The sequence below is a fragment of the Hypanus sabinus genome, chromosome 16 (assembly GCF_030144855.1).
Source record: "Hypanus sabinus isolate sHypSab1 chromosome 16, sHypSab1.hap1, whole genome shotgun sequence".
NCBI lineage: Eukaryota > Metazoa > Chordata > Chondrichthyes > Myliobatiformes > Dasyatidae > Hypanus > Hypanus sabinus.
The window spans coordinates 38,336,035-38,352,484 of record NC_082721.1 but is presented as its reverse complement, the minus strand read 5'-3'; the positions used below and the strand labels follow the sequence as shown (position 1 = coordinate 38,352,484).

The window sequence follows — 16,450 nt, the reverse complement described above, 5'->3', positions numbered from 1 at the left end:
TTCTTGCTTCTGGTTTCTCACTAGCTGTAAATAATGCAGAAACAAAGACTTCTTGGCAGAATCTTGAAGAAGCGTGCATGCCAAAACACTCCTGCCTTTGCCTTTAATCATGCTGCCAGAATTGTACCATAACCACTGCGGTGGGGGCTCATTAGTTGCCTTTTCAGTGAACCCACTATTTGTGGACAGGGTAACTGCAGGAAACATGCTGCAACCACTGGCAAGTCTGAGATTTCTGATCATAGGTAGCAAGTCTCCACCCATCGAGTTGCTTTGATATTTGGCTAAGCCAGTCTTCCACGTGTCAAAACTGCTGAAGCCATTAAATGTTTGTGACAATCAGAATTCAAAACTATTGAAAATTCATCATGCTGTTACATAGTTCTGAAATTCATCAAGCTTTAATAAATATATAATGAAACTGAAAACAGATATATCTAAAGCAATTTGATTAAATCAAAATATATTTGAATGTGGCATGGTAGCTTAACGCTTTATAGCATCCGCAATTGAGGTTCAATTCCTCCTGCTGTCTGTAGGGAGCGTGTACATTCTCCCCGTGACCACATGGGTTTCCATTCCAAAGATGCATAGATTAGTGTTAGTAAATTGTGGGCATAGGAAGCATGATGACACTTGAAGGCTGCCTCCAGAACATTTTCGAACTGTGTTGGTCATTGACGCAAACAATGCATTTTACTGTATGTGTCGATGTTTCAATGCACGTGTGATGAATAAAACTAATCTTTATCTTGTCTCTTTATAAATTGCCTGTACTTACCCCTCGGCCACACCGTGGTCTTATGGGCTCCACTCAACTGTGCATTAGTTTGTGACTTGTGCATTTGTACACACCCTTTCTAGGTGTTAAAACTTACACACAGGTTAAAGAGTAAGTACTAGTTGTTTGATGTAAACATGCCAGCTTCTTAAGTGGAAGATAAAAGCCACCTTAAAAGCCTGAGATTACTAAAAGCACCAAGTACAGGGAAGGTATTCCCCATAGTGCCTGCATCTCCTGAAACACTGCTTCCCCAGTATGTTCTAGCATCACCCACACATGTAAATACTACGGAGAAATTTTGAGAAGATTGAGGTGAATGCTAAGAAAGGAAATGCAAAATATATTGGGGGAGATGTAGGGAATCAGGAAAATGATCTGCTTTTAGACAAGTTTTAAAAGAGTGCAATAATGAAGTATAGGAATATAGAATCAGTAGAATTCAGCCCCTCAAGACTGTTCCTGTATTTAATTAGTCTATCACTGATCTGTATCCCTTTTTAATTTACCTACCTAAATCCCCAATCCATTAATACATTTACATACTGGGATCGTAATGATGGTGATACTGAAACCTTTGATTGATGAGAATAGTTGGGCTTTTGGGGAAGCAGTTCCAAATTGCTTTTAGCTTTTGTAAGAAGTGGTTTTATTTCTCTCTTCAGTGGCCTAACTCTCAAGTTAGCCCATTTGTCTCGTTCAGATTCTATCTGCTTCCACCTCACCTCAAATCGGAGAAAATAATGGCTCCTTTTATCTACTTTTCTGCATCTTTTTGAGGTTTTTAGGAAAATGTATTTTGAAGATAATTTCAGGAAGGCAGATTAGATAAAGCCCAAAAAATAACAACTGTTAGTTGCTGAATTTTCATGGCCACGGTCTGAGAGAGAGTGTGTGGTCATTGATAAAATGGAATCTGTCCAAGACAGGAATGTAAAACTTTTTTTTCTCTTCCTTTTTGACCTAAAAAGTCTGTGGAACGGGACTACATGGTTTCTTGTGAGGGAAAAGGATTTATGTTGTAAAGTATTAATTTTAGTGAGTGACATAAAGTTTTATGTTAAAAGTGTAACTACACATGCAGAATAAATATGTTTCAGTTATATACAAAAGGACATTGCATTTGTACTTTTTAAAGGGGCTGTTCCTTATGTATAAAGGGCAGGGGTAATTCGTTTCTTGATGTTCCATGTAATTTTTTCTGCTGACCCATTTGATGCCCAATTTTCCTGCCATCTCTAATTGATCTGCATGCTGGCGTCATGGTTAGCACGCTTTACGGCACAGGTGACCTGGATCCCATTCCTGCCACTGCTTGTAAGGAGTTAGTATATTCTCCACATGACCGCATGGGTTTCCTCCCACAGTCCAAAGATGTACTGGTTGTTAGGCTAATTGGGCTAGAATGGACTATTCCATGCTGAAGCACACTAAATAAAATTCTTCTTGCAGCTTCCCATTTTGTCACTGGATTTAACTACGTAGACTTAACTCTTAACACAATTTCTTTATTCGCTCATCTTTATCCATCCATATCCATTCAGATACTGTATGATAACATGACAATAAATAGCAGCGACCCAGCTGATTTATTATTAACCCTTTCACCAATACGTATCAATTAGTAACAGCCATGATTTCCCGTTTAAGGTCAGCCAGCTCATCACACTGTAAAATTTACTGAGCTATTTGGTTCCCATGGCATTTAACTGCACTTCCAATATGGTGTCAGAGTTGGTGCACAAAAGCAACATACAACGTAACTCTGAGTGATTGTCTTGGGCGTTTCTCTTGCAATCACAAGGCCATTGATAATATAAGATGCTGCAGGCCTGTTTCTCTTCTTCAGTGGAAAGAGAGGTGACGAGGCAGCACCATGGCCTCAGCTGTAGAAAGGACCAGGCCTCAAGCCATGGGCTTGCCTGCTGCTGCAGTCCAGGTGAGAAGACACTGGAGGGTGGGGTAGCGTGAAGCCCATGCTCATTTGGGAGTTGGCCTCTCCTGTCATTGCTGTCCTCCAGTGTTCGATCAGTGGAATTACAGGCCAGTTTGCCAGGAACTGTACTATCAATTTTCACGTCCATCAGGGACCTGCACTGTACATGTGTTGCCTTGCATAACAATATGTGAGTTTTTTTTTTCTCTCTCTCTCTCACTATTATATATGTATATTATACACCTAGGTCCCAGAGGAATGCTGTCTCATTCAACTGTATCCATGTATGATTATTATAATTAAACTTGATTTTATTTGATTTGAATGTGGTACTGAAATCCTGGCCAGCATTATTCCATGATTACCTTCTTCCTGCATCCTTTGTTCAACTTTCAGGCCTAATGTAATAGATCAATGGATCACAGGCAGAAGAACTCCCAAGGCCAAGATGAGGCCTCTCCTCTTTTAGCTCCTTCGTTCCACAATTAAATCAGAATCAAGTTTATTACCACTGATATACACAGTGGCTGATTTATTAGGTACACCTGCTTACCTGCTCATTCAAGTGAATATTTAATCAACCATTCATGTGGCCGCAACTCAATGTATAAAAACATGCAAACATGGTCAAAAGGCTCTGTTGTTCAACCAAATATCAGAATGGGGAAGAAATATGATCTAGGTGGCTTTAACCATGAAATGTTTGTTAGAGACGGACGTGGTGGTTTGAGTGTCTTTGAAACTACTGATCTTCTGGGATTTTCATGCACAACAGTCTCCAGAGTTCAAAGAGAATGGTGTGAAAAACAAAAAGAAAAATCCACTGGTCAAAAATATCTTGTTAATGAGGGAGATCAGAGGAGAGTGGCCAGACTGGTCAACAGTGACAGGAAGGTGACAGTAACTTAAATAAGCACGTTTTACCACAGTGGTGTACAGATGAGCATCCCTGAATGCAGAGCAGCCTTGAAGTGAATGGGCTACAGCAGCAGATGAGCAGGAAAATACACTCAGTGGCCACTTTATTAGGTATAGGAGGTTAATAAAGAGGCCATTGAGTGTTTGTCATGGAAGTTGTTTTTTTCTATGTGTGTGACAGCAGTACAGTGCAAAACATAAAATTGCTGTAAATTGTAATAATTAGTGATTAAGTAGTGCATAAGATGAATATTGAGGTAGCGTTCGTGGGTTCATGGACCATTTGGAAATCTGATGGTGGAGGAATAAGAAGCTGTTCCTAAAATGATTAGTGTGGGTCCTCAGGCTTCTGCACCTCCTGCCTGCTGGTAGCGATAAGGAGAGGCAGGTCCTCTATGGTGAGGCTCCTTAATGATGGATGCTGTGTTCTTCAGGCTCCTCCTTTGGAGGATGTCCTCAATGGAGAGGAGGCTTAAGCTTGTCGTGGAAATGACTGAGTCTGCAACTCTCTACCAACTCTTTGATGCCATCCAAAGCCAATTAATTGCCTTCTTATTTAAACGATGTTTATGGGACCTTACTAAGCCTCCGTTGACAGCTATACTGACGCATAGTTACCAGTGATAGCTCTAGTGCTGTCTTGAAGGTGCCGATCAGTTCCAAGTTAGACCGGAACCTCTGCGATGAGCAAGTTCAGCCCTAGTTGACTGGACTAAGAGAGTGGAAAGGGCTTATCCTTTGAAAAGATAAAATGGGATTTGATTAATGCAGCACCTCATCGGCCTTTTGAGTGGCACCTCACAATGTCTGCTTCACAGGAGACAATCAATGGCTGCTTTGTACGAGAAGCAATGAACATAAAACATAGAACATAGAAATCTACAGCACATTACAGGCCCTTCGGCCCACAATATTGTGCTGACCATGTAACCTACTCTAGAGCCTGCCTAGAATTTCCCTAGTGTATAGCCCTCTATTTTTTCTAAGCTCCATGTACCTATTTAAGAGGTTCTTTAGACCCTATTGTATCCACTTCCACCACCGTCGCTGGCAGTGCGTTCTACTCACCCACCATTCCCTAACATCCTCTCGGTACCTATTTCCAAGCTCCATAAAACTATGCTCCCTCCTGTTAGCCAGTTCAGCCCTGGGAAAAAGCCTCTGGCTATCCACATGATCAAGGCACCTTATGCACCTCGATCAGGTCACCTCTTATCTTCCGTCCCTCCAAGGATAAAAAGCCAAGTACATTCAACCTATTCTCATAAGATGTGCCCTCCAGTCCAGGCAACATCCTTGTAAATCTCCTCTGCACTCTCTCTATTGTGTCCATATCCTTCCTGTGGTGAGGTGACCAGATCTGAACACAGTACTCCAAGTGGGGTCTGACCAGGTCTTATATACCATTACCTGACAGCTCTTTAACTCAGTCCCAAAACTGATGAATGCTAACACACAATTACATGCTAACACCTTCTTAACAACACTGTCAACCTGCACAGCAGCTTTGTATGCTGAGACGGACCCCAAGATCTCTCAGATCCTCCACACTGCCAAGAGTCTTACTATTATATTATATTCTGTCTTCAAATTGGACCTACCAAAATGAACCACTTCAAACTTACCTGGGTTGAAGTCCATCTGCCACTTCTCAGCCCAGTTCTGCACCCTATCAATGTCCCACTGTTACCTCTGACAACCCTCCAGACTTTTTAACCCACCCTTCTACTTCTTCATCCAGGTCATTTGTAAAACACAAAGAGGATGGGACCCAGAACAGGTCCCTGCAGAACACCACTGGTTACCAACCTCCATGCTGAATACGAACCATCGACAGCCACCCTTTGCCTTCTGACAGCAAGCCAGTTCTGGATCCACTAAGCAAGGTCTCCTTTGATCCCATGGTTCCTTACTTTCTGAAGGAGTCTTGCATGGGGAGTCTTATCAAATGCCTTACTAAAATCCATATACACTACATCAATGTGTTTTGTTACATCTTCAAAGAATTCAATTAGGCACGACCTGCCCTTGACAAAGCCACACTGACTATCCCTAATCAGATTATGTTTCTCCAAATACTCATAAAACCTGCCTCTCAGGACTCCAACAACTCGCCCGCCACTGATGTCAGACTCACTGGTCTATAATTTCCTGAGTTATCTCTACTTCCTTTCTTGAACAAGGGAACAACATTTGCAACCCTCCAATCCTTCAGTACTTCTCTCATCCCTATTGATAACACAAAGATCATTGCCAGAGGCTCAGCCTGGGGTATATCTCATCTGGTCATGTGACTTATTGAACTTAATGCTTTTCAAATGAAATGAATAGCCACAGTAAATTTAGTTGAAAGAGCAATATTAGCGAGGAGAGTCCCTTTCAACTAGAACCATGTAATCTTCTACATAACCTAAAGGGGATGATTAATATATGCAACGTCTCAGAGGCAATGATTATCTCTCAGAAATGGAGATTCAGTCTGTAGCTTTCCGACTGGAGACAGGGCAGAGAAGGTTCATCAGGTTGATTCCTGTGAGGAGAGAGTGTTAGCCTGTGACGAAAGATTGAGTCACCTGAAACTATACTAGCTGGAATTCAGAAGACTGAGAGGGGATTTTATAGAAACTTATACAGTTATGAAAGGGATAGATAAGATAAAGGCAGGAAAGTTGTTTACACTGGTAAGTGAGATTAGAACTAGGAGACATAACCTTAAGGTTCAGGGGAATATATTTAAGACAGAGGTGAAGAGAAACTGCTTTTCCCAGTGAACTTGTGGAATTTTCTGCCCAGGGAAGCAGGAGAGACCAACTCATTAAATATATTTAAGATATGGATAAATGTTTCCAGAGCAAAGGAATAATGTGCTATGGGGAAGAAGCAAGTAGGCAGCATAGACTCCATGGCCAGATCAGCCACAATGGGCTAGATGGCCTAGTCCTGCTCCTATTTCTTATGGTCTTGTTAAACATAAGTGCTACCCTCTGAGTTACAATGATATTCTCACCTGCTGCCTTTCGGCTGTTGTTGCAAGTGAAGTATTCCAGGTGTGTAAGTCTGGTACTCAGTGTTCACTGTTCAGCTTCACTGTCTGTGCCGATGCTCCTCTTCTCATGAGTGGGGCCACTTCTGTGTAATCTATGTAAGTGAAACCTGTCTGTGTTGTAAAACCAGCCCGTTCAAGTAACATACAAAGTCTGCCTGTATTTTGTCACTACCTTTACCTGCCAAAGTAAAAGACATCTAACACTGGGCACTGCTGAGAATCTAGATAACCTTTTGAAGCCTCTAGTTAATGTTGACAATTGCCAATTTATTCCTTGTTCATGCAGTTTTGTAACAAACAGAGAAATCAGAATCCTCAGCCAACAAATGCAATGATGCCAGTTTACTAAACATTTCCTCTTCTGACCATCCTCTCTCTGCATGAGGATACTTTTCTCACAAGTGATTGACACTAGCAAGTTTATGTACCACAAGTTTCTAGTTTTGAAGTGGTATAGAAATATTTTCCTTTTGTTCTCTTAATGAAGGATATGTGCTTAAGCAACACCTTATATTTATAGGTATCTCCCAATAGCTGAGATAGACCTCTGCTATCCACCCTGAAGTTGGCAGTATTAGCACAGACAATATGGTGTCTGATCCTAACCACCACTTCCACAGGCTTATTTTGACTTCCCCTTCCAGCAGCCACAAAGCAAGTGGTTCAGCATCCTCGCCCTGCAGAACTTTCCTAGGGTTAACAGGTGTACAATGGCTTTGGAACTGGTCTAGTGATGGAATTCAGCATATGAGAGACCATCTTTCCATTATTCTTTGCAGAATCAGTGAAATAATCCTTCCAGTGTTAGTCACTAGAGGACTGGTGAGTTCCCGTGTTCACAACACATCAGTAATTGAGTTTTCATCTTGTATGCAGAAATCAAAGCTTCAAAGGTTCATTTATTATTAAAGTATAAAACTTTGAAATTCTTCTTCTCCGGATAGCCATGAAACCAAGAAAGAAATGAAAGGCAACACAACCATCAACCCCCAAATTCCCCCTCACTGCACAAAAAATTAGAAAGATCGAGTAAAAAACACAGAATTTGAAACACCATAAGACTGAACAAAAGTCCATAGGCCAAGTCCACATCCAAAACACAGAAAACCTGGGCAATGCTCGCTGGGCACAGTGGCAGGCTCTCCCCCTCTCCAGTAGCATAGCAGAGTAATCCTCAGCGGTCAAAAGACAAGCAGCCGGCACTCAACCTCTGCAGTCGCTCAATGTTTCAATCTCCCTTGTCACTTTGATCAGCACAGAATAGAAGCTTTAACCGGCAAATTGGAGTCAAACATCACTCTGTCCCGCAGCCTACCCACCAGGGGTTCGTGCACATGCCTCTGTCTTCCAAAATCCTCTCAGAAACTGCAGGGCACTGAAGCACCGGAATGATCTCCAAAATTCTGCATTCACCTCCCTGTTTCAATCTCCCTGGTTGCTTTAGTCAGCAAAATAGAGTCAAACCTCGCCCCATTCCCCAGCCTGCCCGCCATGAGGTTCCCGCATGCTGTCTCTGCCCCCTAGAATCCTCTTGAAAACTACAGGGCACGAGCACCCAAACGATCTCAAATGGTGATTCACAGGCTCGAACAGTTCCAGAATGACAACCAAGGTGAAAAACAAATATTAAAGAGATAAAAGGAGTGAAACGTATGGTTTCATGATCTATCCAGAAGATGACGACCGAAGGAGCGTTGTACACAGGCGCTATCTTGACCAGGACTACATGACCAGAACCTGACAAGGTTTATTACCAAGTGGCCAGGTCTCCTTCTTCTGTGAAGGAATGCCTTTAGTAAAGGTTGATGGATGACTGTGCAATAGCTGATACACTCCCCTTTTTCACTTCCTGTCTTTGCTATGGACTGAACCCTACATGTACTTGTGATTTCCCAGGATCAATCTGGTGATAATTCAATGAGACATAATTATTGTGATTAATCAGATTGTCTTTTCCTAACTCATGGCTGACAGCTCTTACATTTAAGGTAGACCCCATTAATTCCACTTTGATCTACCAATAAGTTTCACATGCGCAGCCCTCCATCATCTGGCCTGAGCAAACAGAATTTCAGCTGCTAAGTTTTACCTCACAATGTCACAATTTTGAATACATTCCAGGTGATCAGAGAATGCTCCTGTAATTACAACGAGGTTACACTTATCGGTGGGGATATGGAATTTTAGGACTTACTTTAAAATTATATTCTTGCAAAGGGGTTACATTTCAAGTGGGAGCAATGTAAATGCTGTTCGTCTGAGAAGAAATTTTATGTCTGCTGAGTTATCTTTGACATTCTCAGCAAATATTTCAGTCATTTTGAACGTGGCTAAACTCCACCAATGTCAATGTAATTAATGGCCAGCTCATTTATTTGTGAGCATGTTTGAGGAAGAAATGTTGGCTACAGTGGGAGAATAGTGTCACTGAATTGTTAGTACAGGTACTACTTGGCAGGAGGATTAGTAACTAGGTGGGTTTACACTAAAGAAAGTTAATGGACTACAGATAAATAAGATAAACATAGCGATTATTATCTCCATATCAAGATCCCACAAGCAGGAACCTTTTCCTCATTGTATAGCCTTTCTCACATCAATGTTAGCATTAGGAAGTGCAACAGTTCTCCAGAGTTGTCAACCTAGTATTCCCAAAAGGTACAGTGCTCTCCATTTATGCTAATGTGCCTCAGAAAAGTGAAGAGGCAGGACAGATCCTGGTACCCTGGAAATGAAACTACAGACATGGTTCTGGGTATCTAACTTCTCCTCCAGTGTTTCTTTTCTCAGTGTTCTGAAGACAACTGCTGATATAATGTAAGAAAAGCAACAGTAATTTGTACACGGCAAGCTGCCAAAACCTAAAGCTGAAATAAATAGGGGAAAAAACTGTTAAATGACTACCAAATGTGTATGTCCAAGATTAGAAGCATTCCTCCTCTAACTCAATATTGGTTGTAAATGACCCCCCAGGTCCATCTGGTATTTCAAGTTTTTGTGGGTGTTTAAGTGAAGGGAAATAGTTCTGGCAATGCCCTGAAAGGTATTTGGTTGATGTTGGTATTGGTGTAGAGTGAAGAGGGGTTTGGAGATCGTGTCTGTAGACAATGTGTGATCCTGTGTAGACGTGGAGTTCAATGTAATGCTGTCCTATGGCAAAATGACTAAACGCTCCAATGCAGTTTGCCATTGGACAGATAATCATTCAATACTTACACTGGTGTGTCGTGGTACTGCGGTCACCAACTGCTTTGGTCACTCTATTCTACTGCTGAAACTGAAGAAGCAAACTGTACTTTTAGATGGACTTTGGTAGCTCTGTATCCCAACACTTTGAACGGGCTGGAGGCATGCCTACTTGTTTAGGAGTTTGAAGAGACTTGATATGTCACCAAACGCTCTTATAAATTAATATAGATGTATGGTAGAAAGCATCACAGACCAGTATGGAGCCTCCAACATCCAAGATCACAAGAGGCTGCAGAGGGTTACAGACTCAGCCAGCTCCATTATGGGGACAAAATATTCAAGGGGTGATCCTTCAGGAAAGTGGCATCCACCATCCGGGACATGCCCTCTTCTTGTTACCTCCATTAGGGAAGAGATACAGGAACCTAAAGACCCACATTAGGTAACTTAGGAATGACTTCTTTCTCTCAAACATTAGATTACTGAATGGTCCATAAACCCATGACTAATACCTCATTATTTTTGCACTATTTGTGTATTTTTGTAACTGATAGATTTTTATGCTTCTGCACTGTACTGCTGTCACAAAACAATGTATTGAGAGTGATATGAGAGGGTAATAAATCTGGTTCTGATTAATTTCAAAAGGTTGCAACTCCTAAACCCCTTGTAGTTGCTGGTACACTGTGCTTCCTCCCACAGATCATGAGGAGTGGGTGGCTTGCCATTTTAAGAGCAATTGGCCTGGAGTAACGCAGATCATGCTTTGCCTTCTGGTGTTACCTTTTAATGGAGACTTATGGGATGGGAAGAACACAATGTCACAATGCTCCCGGTGGAAGATCAATTCAAACACAGCTTGTATTGTGTTTTGTGCTGCTGCAGGTCATTGTATGCCTGTGGTTCAATGGATGAATAAGTGAGCGAGTGAATAAGTGACAAATAAAAGAATAAAGTGCGTTGCGAGCCCTGAACTGCTCCACTCCCCCTTCCCTGCTCCCTTTCTTTCATCTGCCTCCAGCCACGTAATCTGTAAAGCTGTCTCCTTACTGTGCACAAAAATGTTTTTTTGTTTGCTATGTCCTCTGCTGCACGCGGTCACTGGGACTTGTTGAGTGCTGCTTTCCAACAAGGCAATAGAAAAAGGATCTGTTTTGGTATGAGAATGATGAAGGGTTTGTGGTAATTATTAGTTGGTATATGGCAACCATTGCAAATGGGTCTGAGAACACTCTGCTTGCTGATGTTAGTAATAAGTGTTGTGTATTTAATATTTCAGTAATATTTGTGTAGTATTACCATTGATTAAGCATTCTTGTTTGTTTAAATAATGCATTGTGGGTCATATGTAAAACAAAGGAAATGGCATACTTCATCAAGGCGCCCATGATATGTGCATGCTGCACTTAAAGTAGAAGATGAAGTTTGATTCACATTTCAGACTCCCATCTTTTCCTTTCAATTAGTTTAATGTTTTGGAATTACAAAGCTTAACAGTGGTGACAAGGGAGTTGTAAATGAATGCAAGACAACTACCTACCTGGTGAATGCAGCAAGACGTTCATGTAAAAAGAAAGAAATGGTTACGTCAAAAAGAGCAGCACAGCACGCTCTTCGGAAGGAAAGACACGATTACGTTATAAAAGCAACAGAAAATGGAAGCATTCACAGGTTCATCAGCAGTTAGTGTTGGCTGATAGTCATACAAGAAGATCAGAAATGGCTAGCTACATCAGAAAGATTGACACATTTGATTGCTCAGCAGCTAATTGACTCAATTATACTGAGCTAATTGATCAGTATTTTGAAGCAAATGAAATAACCAATGAGAAATGAGTGCCAATTTTGCTGAGTGCACTTGGGTGGAGAAGCATGCAGTTCACTTTGAAATTTGACTGCTCCAATCAAATCAGCTGCAATGAGCTTTGGTGAGACCATGAATGTAATGCCAGAACACTTAGAAGTGAAACGATTGAAACGGAAGTGGAATCAAAAGAGAGGCGATTCCATCGCAGCATACGTGGCTGAATTGAAGAGATTGTCTGAGCATTGTCAGATCAGTAATGGGCTTAATGATGAACTGAGAGATCATTTAGTTTGTGGACTCTTACAGGAAAACATTCAAACACAGCTCCAAACTGAGACAGGACTTATATTTCAAAGTGCAGCTGAAATCACTGTTACAATGGAAACTGCAGGCAGGGGTACAATTGAGTTGCAGTCAGGAATGAAAAAAGTTATAATATCTAAACAGAAACAGGCCTACCCAAACAATTGCATTACCATTGTGGCAGGGGCTCACATTTACCACACCAATGCAGGTTTAAAGGGGAAACTTGCAGAAAATGCAACATGGTAGGGACACATACAAAGACCATGTTAGGTAGACAAAAATAAATGGACCGTACAGAGAAGTGAAAAAGCTAAAATGCTAAAAAGTCAAGTTTCAAAAAATCTGCCTGCTATTGGTGAAAAATTTGATAATGGGGAGAGTGACATAGGACCAGGTGGCCTTGAGATTTAAAATGTGAAAACTAACAATAGACAAGCAATATGCTTACAATGGAGGAGAACACCAAATTAATTAAAATAGAATTGGACACTGGCTTGGCTGTTCCAGTCATTCCACAAAATGAGTCTGAATGGCATTTCAAATATACTGAACTAAAGCCTGCAGATACTGGGGGAATGACACTTATACCAGTAAGAAAGTCATTTTGGGCATGTTTGTGGTTAAAAGTAGGAGGGCCAGGAGGGCTTTGCGGGGATGTGAGTGGCTGAGACATCTACAAATTGATTGGAGATCCATCCACTATTTGCATGCCCTTTAATAGAGTCAATTAAAAGCAAATTTAAAAAGATACTAGATTATGCCAAAACTGTCTCCATGCCATAAGCCATGAACCATGGCCCAAAAGAGGGCAAACAGGTGTTGGTGCCAACCTCTACGCCTCTGGTTGGAAGGCATATTGGACCAAGGAAGTGCCATGCTGTTCCGAGGAATCCTGAAAGTGACTAAAACAGTGATCTGATTACAGCTGTTTATGTAGGCAACAGAGGGTTCAACAGATGATGTTGGGGATGAGGAAACCAAGAGGGGAGATCAGATCATATGGGAAACAAAGAAGGATTAATAGAAGAATACATCAGTGAATTAAATGCACCTTCCCAAGTTCAAGGCATACAAACTAGAAAAGTTATGCTATTTGTATGAGATTCATTCTATATTGCTTTGAGTTTATATCTAAGCAGGGAGGGGTGTTGTGTATGTAATATTTCAGTAAATATATCATTGGATATATTCTAGTTCAAATTCTAGTTAGTTTAAATAATGCATTGCAGGTTTTATATAAAAGTACGTAAATGGCATACGTCATCGCACCACTATGTGATATGTGCACACCTCACGTAAAGTAAAAAATAAAGTTAGACTCACATTTCAGACTCCTGCCTTTTGCTTTCAATTAGTTTATATTTTGGGGTTACAGAACTTAACAATAAGTGTTCACTCTCCATATATGACATAGAAAACTCAGGAATGTAAGAGCATAAAAAGAATAAGGAAGAAAAGCTTGGGTTTTTAGAGCAACAGGCAAAATGCTGGAGGAATTCAGTGGGTCAGCCAGCATCTATGGAAAGAAGTGAACAGGGGAACTTTGATCTGGAATTTAGAGTATTGGGAAATAAATTAACATTTTGCCATTTTCCCTTTCTGATACCAAATGCAAGCGTAAAGTGAACAAGGTTTTAAGGCGACATTTTGAAATATGTCCAATTGCAATATTCAACTTTCAGAGCCTCTCAGCTTTCTGAGCCTCTGGCTTCATGTCTCTGGACTGGTGAACTGGTGTTAACACTTTCAATACTAGGGCAGCATAACTCTGTTGCAGCACCTGCTGTAAGATCTGATTTCGACGCTCCCCATCCCACACCCCTGCTGTCTGTAAGGTGTTTGTACGTCATCCCTGCGACCACATATGTTTCCTCTGGGTGCTCTGGTTTCCTCCCACATTCCAAAGACATATGGCTCGGGTTAGTCAGCAGTGAGCAAGCTATGCTGGTGCCGGAAACATGGCCCCAGCATAATCCTCATTGATTCGAATTGACAGAAGTGATGTATTTCACTGTATGTTTCGATGTATATGTGACAAATAAAGCTAATCCTTAACATGTTTAATGTTTCCCATTAGTCTTTCGACATTCCTCATAGAAAAATACCTTTCTCAGCTAAATGGCCTGACTTGCACATTTGAATGTGGGCCACACTGAAACTCTTCCTGTCTCTCTAAGATAGGCAGCTGTCTTTTGGTGGGACTGGGTAGCTCACTTTCTGGCAAATCCTTTTCTCCCCCCCCCCCCCCCACCGGTTTCAATGTAGTCTTTGGTTTAAACGTTTTAGGATTAGGGTGATAGGTCAGTATAGAATACAGATGTTGTGTGTGTGTGTGTAACACATGTTACATGGACAAAAACTGGATTTTAATTAAAATGTTTACATTTTCAATTTTCTGATGAAATTCAGGTTTATTCTCCAAATACCAGGACAGTTGTGCTAGGATTTATGCCTGACTTTGGAAAAGGCTTTGCCACCTTGTTTCCCAGTGCTGCATTGTTTCCATACTTTGTCTACCTAAACCACCCTTGACACCACCAGGCCTGGCTTAAGCCTCTTGGCCTCTGTCACCTCTGTAATGTCCTCACTTTTGATCTGGCAATTATGTCAAATTAGCTGGCAGGCTCCCCCATAAATAGCCTACAGAATGGAAGCTTAGAGAGTTGCTGAATTGGTAAGTACAAAAAATTCTGTTTTTTAAAAACTCTGCAATGTATTATACAAAATCTTTTTTTAAAATCCAAAATCCAGTATGTTTTTTGTCCCAAGAGGCTGGATTATGGACTTGAAGCCTGCACTCACAATTGGGCCACTGGAATTTGAAATCAAGGTCAGGACTTTAGACTACATTGAGCCCAGGCACCATCTCTTCATTCTATGAAAATGTTGGTTAATTAATTTAGTTCTTTGTATCATGCTGACAACCCAGAAGTACAGACAGGTTCATTAATCACTGTTAGCTGCTTCTGACTGATTTGCTAATTAAAGCGATCTTGCATGTGGAATATATTTGGAACCTGCTAACAGACGTATTAGATCCGATCTTTTGAAAGCTGTACTACCGTATTGATAAGTAGATAGACTGCATTTTTAATGGTAAGTGTTGGCACAGAAACATACTCAACTATACAGTACATGCTGATACAGATTCTGCCGATGCTGGAAATTTTCAGCAACACGCATACAATATGCTGGGGGATCTCAGCAGATCAGGCGGCATCTATGGAGGGAAATTTAGTACTGTGCAAAGGTCTTATGCACATATATATATAGATGTTTGCACAGTACTGTCGCAATTTTATGCATTGCACTGTACTGCTGCCGCAAAAAAATATTTTGTGACATAGTTTGTGAGTGATGATAAACCTGATGCGGATATGGGTCTCTATTGTGAACTCTGAACTATGGTTGGGAGGAGGAGAGAGCAGAAGGAGCAGGAAGTACCAGAGAGACTTTCTGTAATGATCAATAAGGCAATTGTTTGGAATCAAATGACCTTGCCTGTTGACTCAGGGCTGGGTGTGTCTACAACCATGCCACTCCCACCAATGGCATTCCTTCTCTGCCGCCTCCCACAGTGCACCACCCTCGCCATTCCCAACATGCTTTGCTCCCACTAGCTTTACAAACTCACTCTCCATTGACATAATTAGTTCAATGGAGATCACCTGTGAACAGTCAAGATGTTTCAATTTATTATAGTAAAAATACAATATTTTTTGTTTTATCTGGAAAGTCCAACTGCTGGTGAGTCAGTATCCTGGCAGAAACTACACCATGAAGACAAAAGAACACTTAAAGCAGCTCCACGAAAATGTTGTTGAAAAGCAGAAGTCAGGAGATGGATGTAAGAAAATTTTCAAGACACTGAATATCTCTTGGAGTACAGTTAAGTCAATCATCAAGAAATGAAAGAATACTGCACAGCTGTAAATCTGCCTGGAGCAGGCCGTTACAAATAACTGAGTGACCATGCAAGAAGGGGTCTAGTGAAGAGGCCACCAAGAGATCTGCGACAGCTCTGGAAGAGTTACAAGCTTCAGTGACTGAGATGGGAGAGACTGCGCGTGTGCTCCTCCAGACACAGCTTTATGGGAGAGTGGCAAAGAGAAAGCCACTGTTGAAAAACACTCACATGAAATCTCGGCTAGAGGTTGCCTGCGGGCACTTGGGAGACGCTGAAGTCAGCTGAAAACAGTTTCTATGGTCTGATGAAACCAAAAATGAGCTTTTTGACCATCAGATCAAATGCTACATTTGACGTAAGCCAAACACCACACATCAGCAAAAACACATCATCCCCACTATGAAGCATGGTGGTGGCTGCATCATGCTGTGGGGATGATGATTCACTGCAGCAGGCCCTGGAAGGCTTGTGAAGGTAGAAGGTAAACTGAATGCAGCAAAATACAGGGAAATCCTGGAAGAAAACCCAATGCAGTCTGCAAGGGAACTGTGACTTGGGAG

At 41.4% G+C, this 16,450-nt stretch overlaps 1 protein-coding gene across 4 annotated transcripts in view; it reads left to right on the top strand.

Annotated features, from left to right (window-relative positions):
* shdb (Src homology 2 domain containing transforming protein D, b) overlaps window positions 1-16,450 on the top strand; it is a 347,526-nt gene that overhangs the window by 267,024 nt on the left and 64,052 nt on the right. The window lies entirely within an intron of this gene.